Source organism: Euprymna scolopes, chromosome 23, assembly GCF_053919585.1.
Source record: "Euprymna scolopes isolate OS-2025 chromosome 23, ASM5391958v1, whole genome shotgun sequence".
Lineage (NCBI taxonomy): Eukaryota > Metazoa > Mollusca > Cephalopoda > Sepiida > Sepiolidae > Euprymna > Euprymna scolopes.
In genome coordinates, this window is record NC_136504.1 from 105,488,367 (window position 1) to 105,514,908 (window position 26,542).

General features: G+C 31.8%; 1 protein-coding gene across 6 annotated transcripts in view; it reads left to right on the top strand.

Moving 5' to 3' along the window:
- The window catches only part of LOC145246116 (CTD small phosphatase-like protein 3), a 203,397-nt gene that overhangs the window by 47,305 nt on the left and 129,550 nt on the right, over nt 1–26,542 (top strand). For all 6 annotated transcript variants that reach the window (XM_080107950.1, XM_080107952.1, XM_080107951.1 and 3 more), the window contains exon 2: nt 4,881–4,958. The gene's annotated coding sequence lies outside the window, so the exon portion shown is untranslated. The remainder of the gene's footprint in view (nt 1–4,880; nt 4,959–26,542) is intronic.

Below are 26,542 nucleotides of genomic sequence, written 5' to 3' on the forward strand. Positions count from 1 at the left end.
CAACGCTCTGATCCCCATCTGGCATCAATTGGAATGGATGGCTCTCGTCTTGGGGATGCTCCATGTTTTGATAAGCTTCTGGGTTTGACCTTTACTCTTGATTTTAAACACATACATCAAATCTGTTGCTAAGGTCATTGGAAAAATGGTAGGATCCTTCTACCTTGACAGCGTACAAAATAGACTTTGTAGCCTAGTGGGGGATGCCCTTTTCTCTTCCCTGCAACCTCTCTCCCACAGAAAGGACCTTGCGAGCCTGTCCTTGCTTTATCGTTATTTCCATGGCAAGTGCTCGTCTGAGCTCCAATCTCTCGCCCCCCCCCTCGGCAATCTTTCATGAAAAACACCTGTCTAGCTGAAACCACTGTCAGTAATTTTCCCCACTCTTTATCTGTGCTTAAATCAAAATGTAGATTCCATGAACAAAGCTTCTTTCTTAGAAGTGCACGCCTGTGGAACTCTTTTCAGTTTGCCTGTTTCCCACCTGACTACAACTTGGATGTCTTCAAGTCCAACATAAACAAGTTCCTGATAAACCGCCCCTTAAGTAAGACATTTTATCAAATCTCCAATACTAACGATTACTATGATATAGTCCCATTGATTACTTTACACGCAATAACCCCTATCCCTGAGTGGCTTCCGGGCCTTGATAAGTGCTGACTTTCATGTAAAAAAGAAAAGTTTGAAGGTTCAATCCTCAGTATAGGCGACTGAAAAATGCAATTATGAATTACTTATGACCTCTATCCAGTCGCAGAACGAGAGCATATTACCCACGTGCAGTAAACAAAGGGTTCCATGCGAAATTCCGTCAATATTTTTAGCAAAAACATTCCCAAGTTTGACAAGAGTACACCTGAAGAAGGTTGGAGGTTACATCGACCGAAATGTTGTGAAAATCACACTCAGGATGAGGAGAGTAGTCTGAAGAATCCAAATAATACGAAAAAAAAACAAAAAAAACCCACCTATGGAAAATTCATGTTTTTCAAGTGGTGAAAAAGAAGTGTCCGTCATTGAAATGGTGACATAATTTAATCATGAGAATAGGTGGGCCTTTACCAGTTCAGCTTGAAGGGAATTTTACTGTTTTGACCCACTTTTTTTTTTATAGTGTAAACACGAGAGGTTTGAAGCAGTAATCTTCTCTCTATATAAATAAAACAGATGTATGTAGATGTGTCTGCATTTGTAAATATTTAGCCGATGAACTTTTTATTTTTTTTTTATTTTAACAATGCCTCCCTTCATCCAAACTGCCTACTGTTGTTTTGACTCTCCCACCGCTACTACTACTTCTTTTTGGTTTTATCCCCCCCCCCCCTACACCACTTACACACACCCTGGGCAAAGCCGGGTAACCCTACTAGTATAAGAAATGCAAAATCTGCATGTACGCTTAAAAAAAAAAAAAAAAAAATTTTTAAATTTTTGTTTTTATACAGGGTGATCCCCCCCCCCAAAAAAAGAGAAACGGGCTCCAACTCTAATTAGGCCCCGTTTCTTAGTGTTTTGTCCGAATTAAATGTTCTACAGCATATGTTCTAGATGGCCTTCATTTAGCTTGTTTTTTTGGGGGGGAGGTTCATCCTATATATATATATATATATATATATATATATATATATTTATTTATTTATTTATTTATTTATTTATTTATATATATATATATATATATAAACATTTTAATTTTAAATGTTCATTTACGTCAGTCAGAGAAAATTGTAATTAGGTTCCGTTTCTTAGTGTTTTTGAAATGAAACTTTGGTCATAACTAGTTTATTATATTCAAAACATCACATCAAAACACTAGGATCTTTGGCCGTTTTTTCTCTGTTCTACAGCATATGTTCTAAATGGCCTCCATTTAACTTTTGTTTTTTTTTTTTGGGGGGGGGGTCACTCTGTATACTCATGCACTAACAAGGCATATTGCCCCTTGGACATAAGGGGATACTATTTGGGACCATGAGAGACAGTTGGGCCGATGTGTCTCTATGAGGTTCGTTCTAAAAAAGTAAATTCTATTTTTTATTTTTTTTTTTTTACGTAAAAAAAAAAAAAAGTTAAAAGTATTTTACGACCTAACCTGTCTACTAATAAATCTATCAGATAAGATTTTTATGTGCGTTTTTCTCACTTACACGGAACTTTGATCAATACAGTGAATTTTTTTTTCTTTTTTTTTATTAATCGGACATTTGATTCTTTATGTTATAAGTTATGGCCATGATTGTAAATGCAAGGATGCATATTTTTGCTTAATACCCGGAAGAATACTTATTTGCAGAAAAGTACTTGATAAAAATTTGATTTAAATTTTTTATATTTTCGTGTGACAAAATTTGTTTTATTTACAGATTCAGGGGAGGCAACATATTAGGTGCTTGCGTAGATTAGTGATGTTTTAAACACATTTCAGGTGAAAACATTATTACATACTTCGTGTCATAGCAAAATTAATATAAACTAGTGGGTTTCCATTATTTGAATAAATAATACATATTTTAAAATACTATATACTAGCAGGTTTTTTTTTTTTTTTTTACATGGAGGTCACCACTTATCAAGGCCCAGAAGCCACTCGGGGGGGGGGTAAAGGTTATTGCGTGTACAGTAATCAATGGGATAGTATCGTAGTAATCGTTAGTATTGGAGATTTGATAAAGTGTCTTATTTAAGGGGGCGATTCATCAGGAATTTGTTTATGTTGGACTTGAAGACATCCAAGTTGTAGTCAGGTGGGAAACAAGCAAACAGAAGAGAGTTCTACAGTCGTGCGCTTCTAAGAAAGGGAGCTTTGCTCATGGAATCTACGCTTTGATTTAGACACAGATAAAGAGTGGGGAAAATTACTGACAGTGGTTTCAGCTAGACAGGTGTTTTTCATGAAAGATTGGTGAAGGGGGGACCAGAGATTGGAGCTCAGACGAACACTTGCCATGGAAATAATAATAAAACAAAGAAATTCCGCAGTGGCATCTTTCATATGGGCATTCTGTGGACATTCAGTATGAATAGAGACCCTGCGGTATTATTGTAGCCTTTTTGTCAAAACTATAAAAGTATTTATCTAAGTAATCTGTTTAATGTAGTGTCAGAATATATTTTGTTATTATGGTTTATCTTCAATATCCTTATAGAAGTCTGTGACATTTCTATGGCAGGCGTGAACGAAAACCCCACAATATCATTATACCATCTTTAAACAGAACAGATACTACCCTTGGATCCTATCCAGAAGATCAAGAAGATATATTTTAGTTTTATGTACGGCCAGAAAGCGACATCATTTTTTTTTTTTTTTAATATTTAAATTTTTTTTTTTTTTAATCAAAAATTTTTTTTTTTTTTTTTTTTTTTTTTTTACATTGCCTCTTCAGTTATCGAGAGATCCTATTTTATCAAAAAGGAGGATAAAGGGTGATATACTACAAACATTAAATTAGTATATAGAGATGCTAATTTAATGTTCGTAGTATGTTATCACCTTCTATCCTCCCTTTTTAATAAATAGAATCTCCTGATCGAATAATTTATAATCTGTAAACCGTGACATATGTACATACGTTGAAGATACTACGATATTATATAGATTCGAAAAATTACAAAAATCAACTCAGTAGACAAATAATTACAAGTAAAAATAGAATTTATCCAATTATCGACTTTTATTGTATATTTTAATGTGGAAGTTGGCCTTTGGGCCGGGATCAAAGTGTAGTATATGCTGGAACAGATACTGCAAGCAAAGACCATATGTGGGGACAACCTCACATATAAGACCTTGGTCAATGTAGGGGCAACCCTTCATACCAATTGTCACTACCCAGCTCCCTTACTCCCCGGGGAGTTGGTCCCCATTTCCCCTTCACTCCTCACTTTAAAAATGGCCTTGTGCCTAATTTGCTCAGTGGGGGAGCAAATAAATACCTCAAAGTGTAGTATCTGTTCTGCAGATGCTGCACTTAAGGTAATTTGTCCCAGTCAATGGAGGGGAAACTCTCTATACTGGAACAATTATTATTTTTGGTCCCAACCAGAGTGTCCCCTTTTTACTCTACTTTTAGGCGAGCTGGTTTCTGCCCCCACATTAAGAACGACCTTGCGTCACATTTGCTTTCGTGGGGAAGCAATACCCAATTCTGTAAGACAAAAAAGGGAGATAACCCTTGATTTAACTTGACAAATCAAAGTGAAGAGTGAAGGGGAAATGGGGACCAACTCCCCGGGGAGTAGGGGAGCTGGATAGTGACAATTGGTATGAAGGGTTGCCCCTACATTGACCAAGGTCTTATATGTGAGGTTGTCCCCACATATGGTCTTTGCTTGCAGTATCTGCTGGAACAGATACTACACTTTGATCCCGGCCCAAAGGCCAACTTCCACATTAAAATATACAATAAAAGTCGCACTTCAGAATGGCTAATTTTTCGTTAAAAATACATCTCGCACATCTTCATTATTTTTAAATGTAATTATTCCATAAGGTTGAAGTTTACGTCAGATTTTTTTTTTTTATATACAATAAATAAATTCTTTAATCATGAAACCCACATGTGATGGAAGCTAGTGTGCAAATGACGCACGAACATAAACAAACCCCTCGTTCACTTGTTGAACCATGCATAGGCCTGTACTTTGAAGTTGGGCTGATAAGCCGTAAGAGTAAGAAATATTGTTTATTTTGAAAAGCGATTTGAAAGTACAGTTTGGCAGTAAACGGTTAATTTAAAAAAATATTTTATTCTATCAATTTTCTGTAACTTTTTTCTTCCTCACATTTCACTATAATCACTCAACTTTTTGAGTATTTTTTTTTTTTTTTTAAAGTTTTTGCACTTTTACCTAAAATTGATATTATGTTTATTTTTAAGGTTTTTTATTCTGAGAGTTGGCGTTTGGCAAATGGAAATCTGATGTCGTCTTTGACGTTCACCGATAACATTTAATATGTAAGTACTATCTTTTGATTTCACAGCTAAATTCCTTAATTTTATTTATTGCGGACCATTATCCTCATCTTTTTCTGAGTTGTTTCACGACGTTTCGGCCAACTATTCCTCTGGCCTTCGTCAGGTGGTAACCGCAACTGATAGAAACTCTGAATCTCCTGACTGCATCCACTGCAATTACTGCCTAGTTGTTGTCGTCTCACCACATTTTGGCCAAGTAAGCCTCTGGCCGGCTTTGGATAGGATTGAAACCGCTATCTTCAGACAATTCTCACCTGGAACCGTAGAGATTCAACGTCTCTATCAACTGCGCCACGGGCATCGAAGGGCGATCAAGGTTGAATTTTTCGGTCTTATAAATTCATGTTTATTTATTATCTTCCGTGGTCGGGTCCGTACTGAATGGTATATATTATTTTAATTGGAAATCATTATTGAGACTAAGAAAAAATGAGGATAATAGTCCACAATAAATAAAATTAATAAAACGATACTCATCTCAATAATGAATTCCAATTAAATAATATATAGCTAAATTCCTGCTTAAAAAGTTTTATGACAACTAATTAATCGATAAAGTACAGGATAGAACGATAAAAGTGTCGCCCTAGAGAAAACAACACTACAGCTTTATTTTAAATCTTTTATTGAAAAAAATCAATTCAAGTAACTTGATTACATAGTAGAGCTGACATCTATTCAATGTAGCGGCCTTCAGCCTCAATCACCACTTTGATACAAGTCTGGAACTGGGAGCGTGCCTTTTCCACAAGCACCAGCAGGACCTTGGCGAATACTCAGCAGATAACGGCGATCAGACTGGCTTTACTGTTGTGGGAGGTCATGTTGGTGATGTTCTCGATGTATGACCAAACAAAGTAGTACAGTGGTTTTAGGTTGGGGAGGCAGTGAGAGAAGAGTACGAAATCGTAGCACTCCTTCTGGAGTCTAGCCTAGGTCTCTTTGGACTTGTGGGCTGGTGCCGAGTCTTGCTGTCAAACCCGGTGTCTGTCAACAGTCACATCATGTACACTTTATTGTTGACTTTCAAGCCGACTCAAAGATATGAGGTAGCATGATTTGGTCCTCACACCAAAGAACATAATCGTAACCGGAAACTTTGTTTTCATCACTCTGGGCATGACTCTGTTATTCCTGGCAATCCAGCAATGCATTTTGAGGGTGCTTTTGTCATAACTTGGATTGGTAAAGAGCATGGGTTGCACAGCGGCGCATCTCCAATCTCACTTGTTGAACATTGTGTCGCGTTCAGGCATGATAAAAGGTTCCTGTTACTCTTGGGATTTGTACATAACTGGCCAACTAATAGATGGTGTACAACAAAAAAAAAGAAGGACAGTTTATATCAAACAGAAATGGAATCATGAAATTTAATTAAATTAGGATTGTAGTTCAATTTAATAAAATTGGAATTGGAGTTAAATTTAATAAAATTGGGATTGTAATGAAATTTAATTAAATTTTAGCAAAATTTAATTAAATTCGATTGTAGTTCAATTTAATAAAATTGGGATTGGAGTGAACTTTAATTAAATTGTAGTTCAATTTAATAAAATTGTGATTGTAGTTAAATTTAATAAAATTGAGATTGTAGTTAAATTTGAGAAAATTGGGATTGTAGTTCAATTTAATAAAATTGTGATTGGAGTTAAATTTAATAAAATTGAGATTGTAGTTAAATTTGAGAAAATTGGGAGTGTAGTTCAATTTAATAAAATTGTAGTTAAATTTAATAAAATTAGGATTGTAGTTCAATTTAATAAAATTGTGATTGGAGTCAAATTTAATAAAATTGTGATTGGAGTGAACTTTAATTAAATTGTAGTGAAATTTAATAAAATTGTGATTGGAGTTAAATTTAATAAAATTGTGATAGTAGTTAAATTTAATAAAATTGTGATAGTAGTTAAATTTAATAAAATTGTGATTGGAGTTAAATTTAATAAAATTGTGATTGTAGTTAAATTTAATAAAATTGTGATTGTAGTGAAATTTAATATAATTGTTATTGTAGTTAAATTTAATAAAATTGTGATTGTAGTGAAATTTAATAAAATTGTGATAGTAGTTAAATTTAATAAAATTGTGATTGTAGTTAAATTTAATAAAATTGAGATTGTAGTTAAATTTGAGAAAATTGGGATTGTAGTTCAATTTAATAAAATTGTGATTGTAGTTAAATTTAATAAAATTGTGATTGTAGTTAAATTTAATAAAATTGTGATTGGAGTTAAATTTAATAAAATTGTGATTGTAGTGAAATTTAATATAATTGTTATTGTAGTTAAATTTAATAAAATTGTGATTGTAGTGAAATTTAATAAAATTGTGATTGTAGTGAAATTTAATAAAATTGTGATTGTAGTGAAATTTAATAAAATTGTGATTGGAGTTAAATTTAATAAAATTGTGATTGGAGTTAAATTTAATAAAATTGTGATTGTAGTGAAATTTAATAAAATTGTGATCGTAGTGAAATTTAATAAAATTGTGATTGTAGTTAAATTTAATAAAATTGTGATTGTAGTGAAATTTTATAAAATTGTGATTGTAGTGAAATTTAATAAAATTGTGATTGGAGTTAAATTTAATAAAATTAGGATTGGAGTTAAATTTAATAAAATTAGGATTGGAGTTAAATTTAATAAAATTAGGATTGGAGTTAAATTTAATAAAATTAGGATTGTAGTGAAATTTAATAAAATTGTGATTGTAGTGAAATTTAATAAAATTGTGATTGTAGTGAAATTTAATAAAATTGTGATTGGAGTGAAACTTAAGTAGATTGGAGTGCACTTTAATAAAATTTGGATTTAAATAAAAAATATCTTCAGAATCTTTATTTAATAAAATTGGGATTGTAATGAAATTTAATTAAATTTTAGCAAAATTTAATTAAATTCGATTGTAGTTCAATTTAATAAAATTGGGATTGGAGTGAATTTTAATTAAATTGTAGTTCAATTTAATAAAATTGTGATTGTAGTTAAATTTAATAAAATTGAGATTGTAGTTAAATTTAAGAAAATTGGGATTGTAGTTAAATTTAATAAAATTGAGATTGTAGTTAAATTTAAGAAAATTGGGATTGTAGTTCAATTTAATAAAATTGTAGTTAAATTTAATAAAATTAGGATTGTAGTTCAATTTAATAAAATTGTGATTGGAGTTAAATTTAATAAAATTGTGATTGTAGTGAAATTTAATAAAATTGTGATTGGAGTTAAATTTAATAAAATTGTGATTGGAGTTAAATTTAATAAAATTGTGATTGTAGTTAAATTTAATAAAATTGTGATTGGAGTTAAATTTAATAAAATTATGATTGGAGTTAAATTTAATAAAATTGTGATTGGAGTTAAATTTAATAAAATTATGATTGGAGTTAAATTTAATAAAATTGTGTTTGGAGTTAAATTTAATAAAATTGTGATTGGAGTTAAATTTAATAAAATTGTGATTGGAGTTAAATTTAATAAAATTGTGATTGGAGTGAAATTTAATAAAATTATGATTGGAGTTAAATTTAATAAAATTGTGATTGGAGTTAAATTTAATAAAATTGTGATTGGAGTGAAACTTAAGTAGATTGGAGTGCACTTTAATAAAATTTGGATTTAAATAAAAAATATCTTCAGAATCTTTATGTGATTGTTTTGTTGTTAATTCTAAAGATTAAGGTTATCGTTTCACTTTCCTTTAACGGCTTTAAAAGTGTCTAAAATTTATCTTTCTGTCATGACAGATTGTATAGAATCCACATTTCAATGCAATAAAGAGGTCAACTAAATGCAAAAACGATTTATCTATACTCTGATAAGAAATGTGCATAAACTTTTTTTTGTTTTTTTTTATTAGTGACATTTTTTTAATAATTGTGGATGTTCATTTGCTCACATTTCATTCACGTCAATTATTTTTAACTAAAAATATGATCAACTACCATAAAAAGAAACAACATCCAAGTGAGTAAATCTTTGATTTTCATTTTAAGTTACGTTTTACAACCTTTATGTAAATATAATTTTACTTTTTAGCCCATTAAGAACTGGTAAAAGTTATAGTCTGTCGGCTTAGAACGAGTGCTTTAAAATCGTCGAATTGAACGTTTAAATATTACTTAAATTTATGCTCATTTTTGCATTAACCCAATATGACCTAAATTAATAAATTTGGGATTTGAGTTAAATTAGATGTAGATGATTTAAGAAAATATTGATTGTTAATTTTAGTTAGATAATTAGATGTAGATAATTAAACAAAATATTGATTGTTAATTTTAGTTAGATGGTACTATGATTGTCTTCAAACTATAAAAATTATGAAGTTCAATAGTTAAACTATCACTGAGAATTTTTGCATTTCATAAACTTACCTTGATTATTATCCATAGTACTTAAAAAAAAGTGTGTTTATGACAATAAATGGAATCCTCCACTCTCTGAGACAGATGGCGGCATACTGAATGTAAGCAATAGACAGTTTCAATCTGAAGGTATCTGGCATCTACCCAGATACTTAACTAATATGTTCAAGGCATATTTGAATCAATTCCCACTTTATTTATGCCGTTATATATTCATTTATTTACGACTGAACGAATAAGTTCAACCAGGTCATAAAGAGTTAAACATTAATCTATATAAATAAAACAGTAGACGTATGTATGAATCTGTGTCTGTGAAAATATTTAACCGATAAACCCTTAAACTACTCATTACGTAACACTGAAATGAACAGGAAATAGCAATCATACACTAAGAATGGTTTATAACGAGTAAAATCTTTGTTTGGATGGATGAATAATGCGCACAGAAATGTCGGTAAGTTTAAACGCAAAATATTCATTTCAACTTGCCGACATATTTCTATTACTTTTGTGCATGCGCAAATTCATTCATAGCTTGAAGTGGTTTAATTTTAAATCTTTGTCTATCTGTTGATATCTCAAATGGTAGGGAATGCAGCTGGAACACTAAATGTTCAGGTTTCGATTCCAGCCGATGGTACCCAAGTCCTTTGTTTTTTTTTTTTAATCTTTTGAAATCAGTACTATATATTATGTACAATATAATATTCAATAGAAAATTGGCTCTATAATAATAAATACAAAATCCGCATGAATTCAAATAAATTTAAGCGTATTTTACAATCTGACATATTTGTTTATATATTTCGCTTGTTCTTTCCTTAGTTAATCCGTATGTTATGCTTTGGAAAAAAAAAAAAACATACATGATTTTTGAAGCCCAATTTTTTCATTTAAGGCCAAATTTATGAAATTTTGCTTTTTAAAAGCCAATCTGGCGACCCTGAACAAGAATATAAGAGTGACCTTCCTTTGATGTAGCCTCGTTTTCAAATATAAATCTATGTATCTATAAAAGTGAAATTGTGTGTGTGTGTGTGTGTGTGTGTGTGCGCGCGCGCGTGCATTTCCCTAACAAACTGCTCTGTCAATTTTCAGTCTACAGATTCAAGATTTGACATAAGGGCTATTGACATTTGGGAAAATCTTTTAATCGGTTTTTGGCCAGAAATTTGGCTGTCAAAGTTCAACGATTTGACCTTTGAAAACTCTACCAAAATTTGGGTCTAAACACTTAAAATTTTAGATGTAGGTTACTTGGACATGGATCAAACTTTTTAATTTGATTTGAGCCCAAAATAATAAATCTTAAAGGGTCAAAATTGAGGTCAAAGTTTTTTAACATTTGAAATTTTACATAAAGTGTATTCAGACATGCAGCAAGCTTTTTAATCATTTTTTGGGCGAAAATTTGGCTACCAAGAGGTCAAAGTTAAAAGAGTTGACCTTTGCAAACTCTACCAAACTCCTCCGCCAATTTTTGGTCTAAACACTTGAAAGTTTAGATCTAGGTTACCTGGACATGAATGAAACTTTTTAATAAATATATATATATATATATATATGTATATATATATATATATATATATATATATATATATATATATATATATACTAGCAAAAGTACCTGTCGTTGACTGGGATCAAAAACAGCCTACAAAAAATGGACTCTTATTTATGAAAGTATGATAGTTCATGAAAACGAAGGGTTGTAAAGAGATAGCTTCGAATTTGGGGGTATTAAAACCAAAGCAAAATATGATGAAAGTAAAAATAAAATAGATAAACCCCATAATTCATTATACCATACATGTTCACACTAAAACACTTATCACAATATTCTGTGGATCTATATTAAAAAACCTTGTTAAACTTTGTGACATATTTCCATTCTATGGAGGTCAGGCGCGAACGAACACTCCATAATTTTATTATACCATATTTCTTCAAACTGAAACATAATTATCAAAGTATACTTATGCAGATAGATATGAAAAGTCTTTATTAAAGTTTGTGCCTATTTCCATTCTACGGAGGCCAGGCGCGAACGCAGACCCCACAATTTTATTATACCATCCCTATTTAAGTTAAAACATACTTATCAAAGTATTATTATGTACATCTATATCAAAAACGCTTGTAAACGTTTTTTTTAATTTTTAAATTTTTTATTTCCATACTTTGTTGACCAGGCGCGTACGCAGACCCCCACAATTTTAATGAATCGTCATTATGCCAGATCAAACATACCCATTCCTGTGTCTTGATACATCTTCTATCATTATATGTAATCAGTTTTTTTAAATAGTCAACCATATAGGAGCCTATTCGTGGCCAGACACGCACACACAGACGTTCAGCTTTATATTATATATATATATATATATATATATATATGCACATAAAATTATGAACAGTACATAGGACCCAAGCACAGCCAGGCTGAACTGCTAGTATGATAATAATATATTAATGTTTTTTTTAATGGTGTGAGAAAGGAACTCGTAGTAATTTTGACTTGCAGCAGTTCTTCAGCAAAAAAAGAAATCAGTAAAATATCATGCATAAAAGGGAACATTTGAAAGAAACAGGGCAAAAAAAATATGAGCATTGTCTATCAAGAGGTGGTGGACTAAAGGAGTAAATTAAAGATTCTCTCTTATAATGTGATCTTATTATTTGTATTGAACTATGTAGCATAGTATTACTTCCTGGGTATTTATTAATACTTATCTCATTTTGGTGAGTTCTATATTTAAAATTAACTTTTCATAGAAAAGTTAATAAACTAATATTGGTTGTGTGGTATTGTTGTTTTTTTTTTTTTTTTTTTTTTGTTTTTGTCCCCAAAGCTAATTTTTTGCGCTATCCATAAAAAATATCAGCATATTTGTTTATTAAATGTTTTTCTCATTCTGTGGAATTTCCACGGGTCCTGTTAGTCCTTATTAATCACAGCCCGTGCACCAATGGATACCACAATAGTTAGTTTGTAGTATTTTATCATTACAAAGGCCCATACAAAATTTCAGCCAGATCAATCCAGTAGTTTCCAAGAAAAAATGTAATGGACAGACAGACTGAGAGACATCTATACGCCTATAAATTTGCCTTTTCTGTGTTTTGGTATTCATATTAAAACCCCTTTTTTCTATTTATTTAAAAAGAAAATGCAACTTTGTTATACATGGATCGTGGAATTGCATTCATCTGCAAAAGATCTAGCTAATTTGCATATTCTTCATTTTAATTAATTCCCTATAAGTTTTTTTTGGTTTTCTTATGAGATGATCATCTTTAGTTAACTATTACGTGTAATTATATTCATGCCGATATTCTACATGATTTATACTTGCGTAATATTTGCTTAAAAAGGTTATAGTAAACACCTCTTTCTGTATATATTAATGTATGCATATTTATATTTGTTTAAAAAATTTTGTCTAACAAACTCCTCAGTCAGTTTTTGGTTTACAGACATGAAACTTAATATATAGGGTATTTGAACCCATGTGAAACTTTATATTTGGGTTTTAACCAGGGGAAAATCAGTGGAAAAGTGTGAAAATTTAAAAAAAAAAAAAAAAAAAAAAAAAAATGAAATTTGCCATGTGAAGATCGAACGACAGCATTACGAATATGTATGCGTAACTTTATAGCTATTGCTTTATGTTTTAATTTTTAGCCTTACAGCAAACATGTCTTCAAAGCTCAGGCATTAACGTCAAAGGAAAAAGTAAATTGTAAGCTAAACGTTTTGGTTTCGATTCTCAGTGGTGGCACAAGAATCATTTGTTTTTTTTTTGTTTTTTTTTTTGTTTTGTTTTTTTAAAACTTTTTAAATTATTACTATATATTGGGTCCAATATAATCTATAATATAAATCTCACCTGTCTGTTTAAATGTATGTGTGTATGTTTGTATGTCTGCCTAAAACTTTCGACAGAAGAGATGGATTTTCACGAGATCGGTATCGTTTTGAAGCTCAACCCTTTAGACAACAAATATTGAAAAATTGACTAAAAACACAAATTCATTCACCCTCACCTGGGCACTTTTCTACAGGGAGTAGTCGCTTTTTTTCTATGGTATATTCGAAAATCATCCCCCTCTTTTCGATTGGCTAGCCTTAATTTAAACCTTTGCCACTTCTGGTTTGGCAACGGGCACAACAGCAAAGACATCATGTTCTCTCTCTCTTTTTTTTTTTTTTATATATATACATTCTTTTTCTCCTTCGCGGTACGGGTTTGAGCCGGCCTGCCTACTACCATTTTTTTTTTTTTTTTTTTTTTTTTTTTTTTGCTTAACACACACTTCCAAACACCCGGGCAACGCCGAGCACCCAGGCTAGTATAATAATAAATGCGAAATTTGCATTAATCAAGCTATCATATTTAGGGGTACTTTATCATATTTAGGGGTACTTTATGATTGGGCAATGCCTGGCAGTCTACTAGTAATAATATAGAAAGAAATATGTACAAGAGTGTTGGAAGTGATACCCTTGAGGTTGAAGGTTCAATCTTCAGTACGGATTATACTCAGAATATAATTGCAAATTACTTAGGAATTTTACCCAGTCATGGCTGACGGAGCGTGACTAAGCTATCTCTGTGTATTAAATAAAGGCTTATGTCTATAATTCTCTGCAGAATCCCGCGTTCAACAAGATACACCTGTAGAAGGTCAAAGTTTACATTGTGGAAATAACATTCAAGACGAGAACAGTTGTCCGAATAATCCAAATTATCCAAAATATTAATCCTCATTTGAAAAATTCATGAAAACAGTTAAACAAATATACAAAAAAGAACTTTTACCAAAGGCAACGTGAACAAGCAATCCCTGTGTATTAAATTAAATTTTCTATCAATCTACATAATTTTTTTAGTTATGAAACTTTTGTGAGTGTTTTTTTTAATTTTATTTTAGAATTTGTTTTTATAGCCTCAAAGGCTTATAAAAAAAAAAAAAAAATACAGATCCAACATGGCCGTCATAATTTATTAAGTTGGTGCAAAAATGTTTTTTGACGTTCAACTTCATGTCAAAAACCGACATCATTTTTGCACCAACCTAATACACAATTTTTAACTTCTACGTTGTATGTTTACTGACTTAAAAATTGAAAATCAAGCAAGAATAAAACTAATAACTATCACTAAACACATTGGAGTTTAATTTTCATCCAACCTGCATAGTTTTAACTTATTGAAACTGTTTTAAAGTTTTTATTTCACACTAACCTTGAATTTTTGAGATGAGGAGTGGTTATTCGTATTATATGGTTTTATCGGACTACTGTTCTCATCTTGAGTGTCATTTTCTTAACGATTCAGTCAATGTAACTTTCGACCTTCAGGTGTATCTTGTTGAACTCTGGAATGTTTCTGTTGAACTCTGGAATTTGGACGAAATTTTGAACGGAACTTTTTATTTACTTCACAGGAGTAGCATGCTGTTGTTTCGTCAGCCATGACTAGATAGAGGTTCAAAGTAATTTGCAATTGTATTTTAAGGAGCGTGGTGCATTGGTTAGAGTACTTGAAAAAATGAATTGTAAAAGTGATATTCACCTGAAGGTTCAAGGTTCAATTCTTAGTGTGGGCGATTGAAAAATACAATTGCAAATTACTTTGGATCTCTATTCAGTCATGGCTGATGGAACAAGAGCATGCTACCTCCATGAAGTAAATAAAGAGTTCAACAAAATACACCTGAAGCAGGTCGGAGGTTATGCTGACTGAAACGTTGTAAAAATGAGACTCAAAATGAGAACCGTAGTCCGATGAATCCAAACAACATGAATAAACTGCATTATATGCTTTTGATCTGATGTGGTCAGCCATTTTTGGTTCCCCGACAAAACCTAACCCTAACCCTAACCCAACAAAAGGGGAGTGAACCTGTAAATTCATCCTCGTCTGTTCGTCGATTTGTCTGTTCGCACTTTTCTCAATAACTACGCCTTGGAATTTTTTGAAATTTTACACAAACATTAAACATGATATGAGTAAAAAAGTAACAAAACGGATTTTCCGGGAAAACTCTAGTTGCCCTCCTAGGGTACCTTTAGGGTTAAAATGACTAAAACTGACACGTTTGTGCTTATTAAAAGAAAAATTGTTGCCTTGGATTTTTATAAAATTTTCTGAAAAGTTGTAACTAACTGGTTTCTATATAATTTTTGTTTGTCTATACTTTGAGAGAACTCTTGGGTGTGCCCCAGGGGCTCTTTGAGGGCTAATAAAAACCCTCCATTTTTGGGACTATACTATATTTGTCCAAAATCTTCTGTGTGTGTCTATTTAGCAGTTTTGCATGGTGCTGAACTCAAATTTAAATATGTTAAGGCCTTGGGGACTTTCTGGGCTAAATGGGGTGGGGTGGAGCAAATGATGGACAGTCATTTCTTTTTTTTTTTTTGCATGGTGCAGAACTCAAATTTACATATGTTAAGGCCTAAAACTGCACCGTTTGTTCATTTTAACCAGGATTTGACGTCTCCTGGAGACTTTTAGGGATAAATGGTGGGGTGGGGGTGGGGGGTCAATGCTGAACTTAGTCATTTTATTTTATTCCTCGTTCACTGTGCACTTACGGGGGACCATGGATGCTTCACTTGTTTTTTTTATTATTTTATTTTATATTCTTTTAATAATTTAAAATTATTTAGATGTTATTAAATTGCATTTAAATTTAGACAGCATAAACATTGTTTTAAAAAAGATAGTAATAACATTAGACTGTCCCAGAGTACGGTCCTGTTCTTTGTTTGGGGTCATTTTTTTTCTGAGTTCTAGCTATCTTTGTTATTTAAAAAAAAATTTTTTTTTTTTTCCATTAGACTTTTTTTTTTTTTTTTTTTTTAAAGAAGGGCAAGGATGTGTGTGTGTTCTGTTGAAAAACAAATATTGCGAAGATTAATACACCAAATATTTGGAAATTTCCAGTATATTCTCAACGTTTCTCATTTTGATTAATTTTACTCATTTCGCTAAAATTTTTTTGACAAAAAACAGAAGGCTGCTCGAAATATGAAATAAGTGAATGAATAAAATAAATTGAAAACAAAATCGTTTTTATATTTCTGATGCGTTCTATAACCGTGAAATACTTGCTTAGATGCATATGCGAAATAGCATGCAAATTCATCTCAAATGATATTTGCTTGCAAGATTATTATCTAGGTAAAAACATTCATTTTTTTAGATTTATTCTTCCAAATTGTCAGGACTTGATTTGCTAATCTCACTTGCGGTTTTTTCCTCTACCCTTTTCTTATCCTCCCTCTATTGCTCTCTCTCTCTCTCTCTCTCTCTCTCTTTCTCTCTTTGCTTTCTTTTTCACTTTCTCTCTCTATCCTTTTCTGGCTCTCTCTTACTATTGCTGTCTGTTTCGCTGTCTTTGTTTTTTACTCTTTCTCTCTTTTCCTCTATACTTTTCTTTCTCTCTCTATTGTTTTATTTTCACTCTCTTTTTATCACTCTCTCTCTTTCTCTTTATCACTCTCTCTTTCTCTCTTTTTCTTACACCCTCCTCTCTCTCTACTGCTTTCTTTTACACACTCTCTTTTCCTTTATCCTTTTCTTATTCTCTCTCTCTCTCTCTTTATTGATCTTTTTCTCTCTATCCTTTTCTTTTTCTCTATTGTTTTCTTTTCACTCTCTTTCTTGCTCTCTTTTTCTCTCAATCCTTTTCTTTCTCTCTCTCTCTTTAGTGCTTTCTTTTACACACTCTCTCTTTTTTCCTCTCATTTTCTCTTTTTTCTTCTGTCTTTACCTCAATCATTTTATTTCTCTCTCTCTCTCTCTCTCTCTCTGGCTTTCTTTTTCACTCTCTGTCCTTCCTTCTCTTTCTTTTTTCTCTCTCTTTATCACTCTCTCTCTTTCGCCATGGTGCATTGCATCACTACAAGTCAGAACACGTTTCATTAACTGCTTTCATTTTTATTTCCCATCAAAACGCACAGTTAGCCACAGAAATGATTTATGAATTATTATTCATTATTTTATAAGTGAAATTATTTTTTTTCTTCAAATTTTTCATTTGTTGACAATTTTAATTCATACTGTAATTTAATTTTGTAAAAAAAAAAAAAAAAAAAAGTCTTGACATAGTAATTTACCACGTGACAGTTCTACAATTTACATTTATAAAAACAGTATCACATCCAGTTTATCTTTCAAGGAAAGTGGTATCAATTGAAATGAATGGCTCTTCTTGGAAGATCAAAGTGTAGTACCTGTTCCGGCAGATACTGCAATCAAAATTATATGTGGGGGCAACCCCACATATCAGACATTGCTCTTGTAGCTATGAGTTTTGGTCAATGTAGGAGAAACCCTTCATACCAATTGTCACTATCCAGCTTCCCACTTGGGGGAGCTGGTCCTTTCCCTTCCCTCTCCTCTTTCTCTCCACATTAAAATACGGCCTTGTGCCTAATTTGCTCAGTGGGGAAGCAAATAAATAACCACTCTTGTCTTGGGGAGGCTCCATGTTTTGACAAGCTTCTGGGCTTGACCTTTACTCCTGATCTGAAATGGAACACGTACATCAAATCTGTTGCCAATATCGCTGGAAAAATGGGGAAGTCCTTCTATCGATCCAGTAGATATCTACCTGCTGATGCAATTTTCTATCTATATAAGAGCCAGGTACGTCCAAGGATGGAGTATTGTTGCCACATCTGGACAGGAGCTGCTAGAAAGACCTTATCCTGTCTTGACGGAGTTCGTAGCCTTGTAGGGGACGCCCTTTTCTTTTCCCTGCAACCTCTTTCTCATAGAAGAAACGTTCCGAGCCTGTCTATGCTTTATCGTTATTTTCATAGCAAGTGCTCATCTGAACTCTAATCTATGCCCCCCCCCTTGCCAAACTTTCACAAGAAACACTCGTCTAGCTAAAAACACTATCAATAATTCCCCCACTCTTTATCTGTGCCTAAACCTAAATGTAGATTCCATGAACAAAGTTTCTTTCTTAGAACTGCACACCTATGGAACTGTCTTCCGTTTGCCTACTTTCCAGCTGACTACAATATGGTCCTCTTCAAGTCCAATGTAAACAAGTTCTTGATGAACAGTTCCCCTTAAGTAATCCAATTTACCAAATTTACACTACTAATGATTACTATGATATTGTCCGATTTTATAATTTTACTACGGTAAATGTAAACACATATTACTCTTTCCTTTCTCAGACTGGGATATACATGTGGCTGGGGACTACTTGTGAACTTGATATTCTAATGGAACTTCCTCCTTCGGAGGAAGCTGGTTCAACCTGCCTAGGGTGAATTTTGCTGGCAAGCAGGCAGGCAGCTAAGGTCAATAGGTATCTCAGGACTTTGTAATAATCATCTTTCGTTCTTGTTAGCTCCTTACATTAAATGGTTTCTGGAGCGATTTTTCATAAAAAAGAAATGTATATTAATAAAAGTTCAGTAGCAAGTAGAGTAATCTATAATGTGGCACAATCACGTCGACACACTGGTTTCCGCCAGATCATATAAAGTTAAGCAATGATGAGCCTGGCCAGTACCAGATGGGTGACCATTTGGGAAGGCTAGGTGCTGTATGTACTGCCCTGAGTCATAAGAAATTTCCAGGCTGGTATCTGGAGGCGCAATAATTCACTGGGAGAGATGCACCCTTAGTTTTAGTTAAGACATGAATCTAGGAGAAAGTAACTCTGATGACGTCGGCAGTAGGACGTCGGATGGCCATGGAGGAGGATGAATTTCTAGCAGATCAATGGTTCTATGGCATTAAGAGTTACGTTCTTCGACTACATACAGCTCTGCGAATGATCTAAGGACAACGGATAGGTGCAAACAGGCGAGTCAGATGCTACTATGCTGGGGAAGGTAATGGCAACCTACCTCATATAATCTGCCAAGTTCAAAATCATGTGATGTCTTCAGAGGAATCTGACCAACAATGGATCGAAGCCTATGGAGAACACTAACCATGATTTCATCTTCGGCATGAACGTACCGTCATACAAGAAGAAGAAGAATCATGTGCAAATCTATAGTATACGTCCATTCTAACATGCCGATGCCAATATAAAACCCAATCAGCTGAATGAAAAGAGCAAATTTTATGAAAATTTGCTGCAAAGAAGGTGGGTTCTCTCTACCATGCTAGAAAATTACTGAAGCCTGAAAGTATCCTGTACCTTTACAAAGCCACCATTCACCTGTGTATTGTTGCCATTAGCCTCTGATTGCGTCTTGGACACGGTCCAAAGAAGAGTCACCAATCTAATAGGTTCCATACTGTCAACTAAGCTTCAACCCCTGTCCCATCACCACAATGTTACACCCCTGTCTCTATTTTATAAGTATTTTAATGGAGTGTGCTCTGATGAACTCATCGCACTTGTGCCCTTTTAACGTACATCCTCATGATAAACCCTGGTTAGCAACAAAATCCCACCCATTCCTGTAGAAGTTCCTCGATGCTGGAACCTCTTAGTCTAATAGCTTCTTTCCTCAGACTACTAAACTTTGGAATTCCCTCCGACTTACCTCCTCTCCCGACTGTATTGGATAATACATTATAAAAAACGATTTTTATATTGATTATAATTTTTTGACAGAAGAAATAAAATTAATTACATATAAAACAGAAGAAAAAATTAATTGTATATAAAACATTAGAAGAAATAAAATTAATTGCATATAAAACATTAGAAGAAATAAAATTAATTGCATATAAAACATTAGAAGAAATAAAATTAATTGCATATAAAACATTAGAAGAAATAAAATTAATTGTATATAAAACATTAGAAGAAATAAAATTAATTGCATATAAAACATTAGAAGAAATAAAATTAATTGCATATAAAACATTAGAAGAAATAAAATTAATTGCATATAAAACATTAGAAGAAATGAAATTAATTGCATATAAAACATTAGAAGAAATAAAATTAATTGCATATAAAACATTAGAAGAAATAAAATTAATTGCATATAAAACATTAAAAGAAAAAAATTAATTGCATATAAAACATTAGAAGAAAAATTTTAAATCATAAGAAAAATCAAAAATTAAATTATCAATAAATTTTGTCCTCATGAAAATATAATCATTAGATTAATTTTTATTTGCAAAAGAAAAATCAATATTGCTAAAAAAAACCATATCAGCGAATTATCAATATATTGTCATAAAAACGATTATTGTTTTATATTAATAATTATGAGAAAAAATGTTTTATTTCATTAAAATTAAATAGTATACAAAAATTATATTCGAATGTACATAAATAAATTATTTATAATGACAAAATTTGTTGATGGTTGGCTAATTTTGAATTTAATTTTTTTTTCTTTTCCAATTTTTTCCCAATTAAGATGAATTCAATCATCCTTTTTCATAATGACAAAATGTATTGATAATTTATTGATTTAAAATTTGTCAATCCATGTTTTATTTTTATTTTAAAATCAAATAAATTTCAGATCAATTTACTAAATAATCATTTTTTACAAAATATATTTACATAATTTGCCAAAATTTATTGATATAATTGGATAATTTTGCATTTTTCTTATGTTTTATATGCAATTAATTTTATTTCTTCTGTCAAAAAATTATAATCAATATAATAATCGTTTTTTATAATGAGAAAAATTATAAATATTTAAAATTTTAAAAAATGCAACAAAATGTCAATTACATTATTATTAGTGCATAAGTATCTTCCTTTTTAAAGTTTAATATTAAGTTTTTGGTAAAATAATTTTACGGGTAAATATTTTGTTGAATATTTTTTTGTTGAGGCAGGAATCTTTTTTTCAAGAAAAAAATATATATATACATACACATATATTTGTGTTTATATATATATATATATATATATATATATATATATATATATATATATATATTATATATATATATATATATATATATGTACATATATGTAATATATATATACACACAAATATATGTACATATATGTCATATATATATACACACAAATATATGTACATATATGTCATATATATATACACACAAATATATGTACATATATGTAATATATATATACACACAAATATATGTACATATATGTAATATATATATACACACAAATATATGTACATATATGTAATATATATATACACACAAATATATGTACATATATGTAATATATATATACACACAAATATATGTACATATATGTAATATATATATACACACAAATATATGTACATATATGTAATATATATATACACACAAATATATGTACATATATGTAATATATATATATACACACAAATATATGTACATATATGTAATATATATATACACACAAATATATGTACATATATGTAATATATATATACACACAAATATATGTAATATATATATACACACAAATATATGTACATATATGTAATATATATATACACACAAATATATGTACATATATGTAATATATATATACACACAAATATATGTACATATATGTAATATATATATACACACAAATATATGTACATATATGTAATATATATATACACACAAATATATGTACATATATGTAATATATATATATACACACAAATATATGTACATATATGTAATATATATATACACACAAATATATGTACATATAAGTAATATATATATATACACACAAATATATGTACATATATGTAATATATATATACACACAAATATATGTACATATATGTAATATATATATATACACACAAATATATGTACATATATGTAATATATATATACACACAAATATATGTAATATATATATACACACAAATATATGTAATATATATATACACACAAATATATGTACATATATGTAATATATATATACACACAAATATATGTACATATATGTAATATATATATACACACAAATATATGTACATATATGTAATATATATATACACACAAATATATGTACATATATGTAATATATATATACACACAAATATATGTACATATATGTAATATATATATACACACAAATATATGTACATATATGTAATATATATATACACACAAATATATGTACATATATGTAATATATATATACACACAAATATATGTACATATATGTAATATATATATACACACAAATATATGTACATATATGTAATACACATATACACACACAAATATGCGTGTATATATGATATAGACACACAAATATATGTACATATATGTAATACACACACACACATATATATATATATAAATACACACACATGCACACACAAAACTTAAAATCCACAAAAATCTCTTTACTTTTCTCTCACCACTGCATGTAAAAAAGTAAATAAATAAGACAAATACTAACCAAATACCATTAAAAATAACCTACACATAATTATCTACAATGAAACATCTTTTGTGCTATTAAATTACTTTATAGAATCGAGTGGCTTTTGGCTTTGATAAGTAGTAGCTCATTAGTAATTAAAATTATAGACAACTCAAAAAACTTGAAGGATGAATGTTTGGATATGGCATTAACTAATCCGAAAATGGGTTCACATGCCGTAAAACGGCCAACAAACTACGAAACCAAGCTTTCACTTGCTGAGCTCTTAAATAGGGCTTTTGAATGAAGATTTTTGGAACGGTTGAAACCCAATCTCGTATTGCGATTTTTACTTGAGCAGCTGTTTTGGTTTAAGATCCCATTTCTTTCAAATAGAAATGAATACTCAGCAGAAATGCAATTTAGGTCTGTTGGATCAAAAACAAAACTATTTGCAGTTCGTTTTCTAGGACTGTGTGTGTGTGTGTGTGTGTGTGTGTGTGTGTGTGTTGCGTCTGTGTTTGTGATTATTGTATGTGTGTGCATGTGTATTAAAAACAAAACTAGTTAAAGTTTGTTTTCTAAAACTGTGTGTGTGTATATGTGCGTTACATGTGTGCAACAGAAATGCACTTTAGGTCTGTCGGATCAAAAACAAAACTACTGCTTATAGTTCAGTTTCTAGAACTGTGTGTGTGTTGCATGTATGTGTGTGTACGTGTGTATGATTGTTCTGTGTGTCTGTGATTGTTGTATGTGTGTGATTGTTGTACGTGTGTGTTTGTGTTGACGTGTGGGTATGTGTGATTGTTGTACTTGTGTGTTGAGGTGTGTGTATGTATATATGTATGTGATTGTTGTACGTGTGTTTGTGTTGACGTGTGTGTTATGATTCTTGTACGTGTGTTTGTGTTTACGTGTGTGTTATGTGTTTGATTGTTGTATGTGTATGTATGTGCTTATGTGTGGTGATTGTTGTACATATCAAGGCCCCAAAACCACTTGGAAATAAAGGTTCATGAGTGTACTATGGTTACAGCAGTGATTGTTAGTGGTCGAAATTGGATAGAATTTGATTATTAAGAGATGGCTCAACAAGAACTTGTTTACATTGGACTTGTAGACGACCATGTTATAGTCAACTGGAAAGCAGGCCAGCAAAACAGAGTTCCACAGGCGGAAATAAATAAATGCAAAAGTTTGGTCCATTTCTAACAAAAATGATGCAGTTAAAAAGATTTCAATTATTACATAATAGACGCACTGTCATATTAGCTTCGTTACTTTGTGTAAAATCTTAGCAAATTTCCGGTCTTCTACTTCAACAGGCATTCCTGTGATTCGAAATGAACAAAGCCTTATTAGCTGGTTATCATTCCCCTTCTTTGTTCCGAATTATTACACGCACATTAAATCATCATGGGGAGGCCTCAGGTTTTGACAAGCTTCTGGGCTTAACCTTTACTCCTGATCTGAAATGGAACACGTACATCAAACCTGTTGCCAAGATCGCTGGAAAAATGGGAGATCATTCTAGCAATCCAGTAGATATCTCACTGCTGATGCAATTCTCTATCTTTAATAAAGGCCTTTGATAAAGTATGGCATAAAGGTTTATTTTACAAGATCTCCAGCTACGGTATAGCTGGAAATATTCTTCTCAATTCTTAAATCATTTCACCCTGATAGATTCATAAGAGTAGTGGTTGATAGGCAGAAATCAAGCTCACAGTATTAATGCTGGAGTCCCTCAGGGGTCCATCCTGGACCCAATTCTCTTCCTGATCTACATTAATGATCTTTCAAATCACATCCTTACATCATTCGTAGACATTTATGCTGATGACACTACTATCTATGGTAGCACATTTAAGACCGTAAACAACCAAGTTCTTTCCGATTCTCTCTCCTGATCTTGAGCAAGTGGTACAATGGGGAAAGAGGTGGTTTGTTACTTTTAATGCATCTAAAACCAAGCTTTTATCTTTACATCATCAACGTTCTGATCCCCATCTGGCATCAATTGAAATGAATGGCTCTCGTCTTCGGGAGGCCTCATGTTTTGACAAGCTTCTGGGCTTGACCTTTACTCCTGATCTTAAGTGGAACACGTACATTAAATCCGTTGCCAAGGCCGCTAGAAAAATGGTGGGATCCTTCTATCGATCCAGTAGATATCTCACTGCTGATGCTATTCTCTATCTATATAAGAGCCAGGTACGTCCAAGGATGGAATACTGTTGCCACATATGGGTAGGAGCTGCTAGAAAGGACTTGTCCTGCCTTGATAGAGTTCAAAATACACTTTGTAGCCTCGTGGGAGATGTTGCGAGTTTGTCTCTACTTTATCGTTATTTTCATTGCAAGTGTTCGACTGAGCTTCAATCTATGCCCCCCCATTACCAAACTTTCACAAGAAACACTCGTCTAGCTGAAAACACTATCAATAATTTTCCCCACTCTTTATCTGTACCTAAACCTAAATGTAGATTCCATGAGTAAAGCTTCTTTCTTAGAACTGCACGCCTGTGGAACTGTCTTCCGTTTTCCTGCTCTCCAGCTGACTACAATATGTTTGTCTTCAAGTCCAATGTAAACAAGTTCTTGATGAGCCGTTTCATATAAGTTAACAAATTTACTGAATTTCCATTACTATTGATTACTGTGCACTCTTTAACCCTTATCCTCGAGTGGCCTCTGAGCCTTGATAAGTGGTGATGCCTATGTATAAAAAACAAAACAAAAAAAAAAAAGCAAGAACATATGCTAGTGTTTGAACCAGTCAGTGTAATTCCATTCAGCAGACCTGAAGCATAACATACTAAGATAGTCGCTAAACTTCTATCTTCTTATACAACGATTGTTCTAAAAGTAAAGCCGTCTATTTTTTTAAAAATACTTTTCACTCAAAATATTAAAGAGCCACAAAGACGTGAGTGGTACCATTAAAACAAGCAACATTTTGTTCTCCAGAATTTGTTGGTCCCCGTCAAAGGAGGGATTAGACCCAATAATTCACTCTCGTTAATTTGTTCACACTTTTCTCAATAACCATGCCTTGGACTTTTAAGAAATTTTGCACAGACATTAGTCATGGTGAAAGTAAATTTTTGCCAGAATCGATTTTCCGGGATAACTCTGGTTAACCCTCTCCCACCAGGGGGCATTATAGGGGTAAAAAATATATATTTTTTTTTTTATTACATTTTCACCCCAAACAAGGTACATTGCCACTTTGATGTAAGGGGCTACTATCAGGGACATAAGCTACAGAGGTACTATGTGGGGAGTTGGGCAGCAAGATGTCGGTTTACATTACACTTGAACTTCTGCATGTCAGTACAGTTGGGGAAGCAGGAACCCGGAAGGAAATTCCAAAGTCTAGCAGTTCTGGGTAAGAAACTACTAGAGTAGAAAGCTCTCTTACATCTAGGGATTTCAACTGTGAAGGGGTGTGATTTTGCTGCTTGTCGGGGGGTATTTACGTCAAGGGGGTACAAGTGCTTGCAGTTCGTCAGAGCATTCACCATTAAAATACTTGTAGAACAGGCAGAGGGATGCTACATTTCGTCGATGGGACAGAGGCTGAAGCTTAAATGACAGTTCAGGAGCTATCGGGTTGCTAACTGTTACCATTAATAAGAGAGGAGCTAATTTCTTAATCAAAATTGATATCAACTCAAAATCTTTTATGAAAGCAGATAAACAACAATTTATTAAATAAGCACAGAGATAACGTATCAATCGATGAGTTTGAGTTGATAAGAATGCATTACAAAATCGATAATAATAGAATTAATATAAGTTGCTAATTTCATCAACAATTATAAAAGAAATCTAAACTTTAATGTTTCTGAATTTTGCTTGGCATAGTGGATAA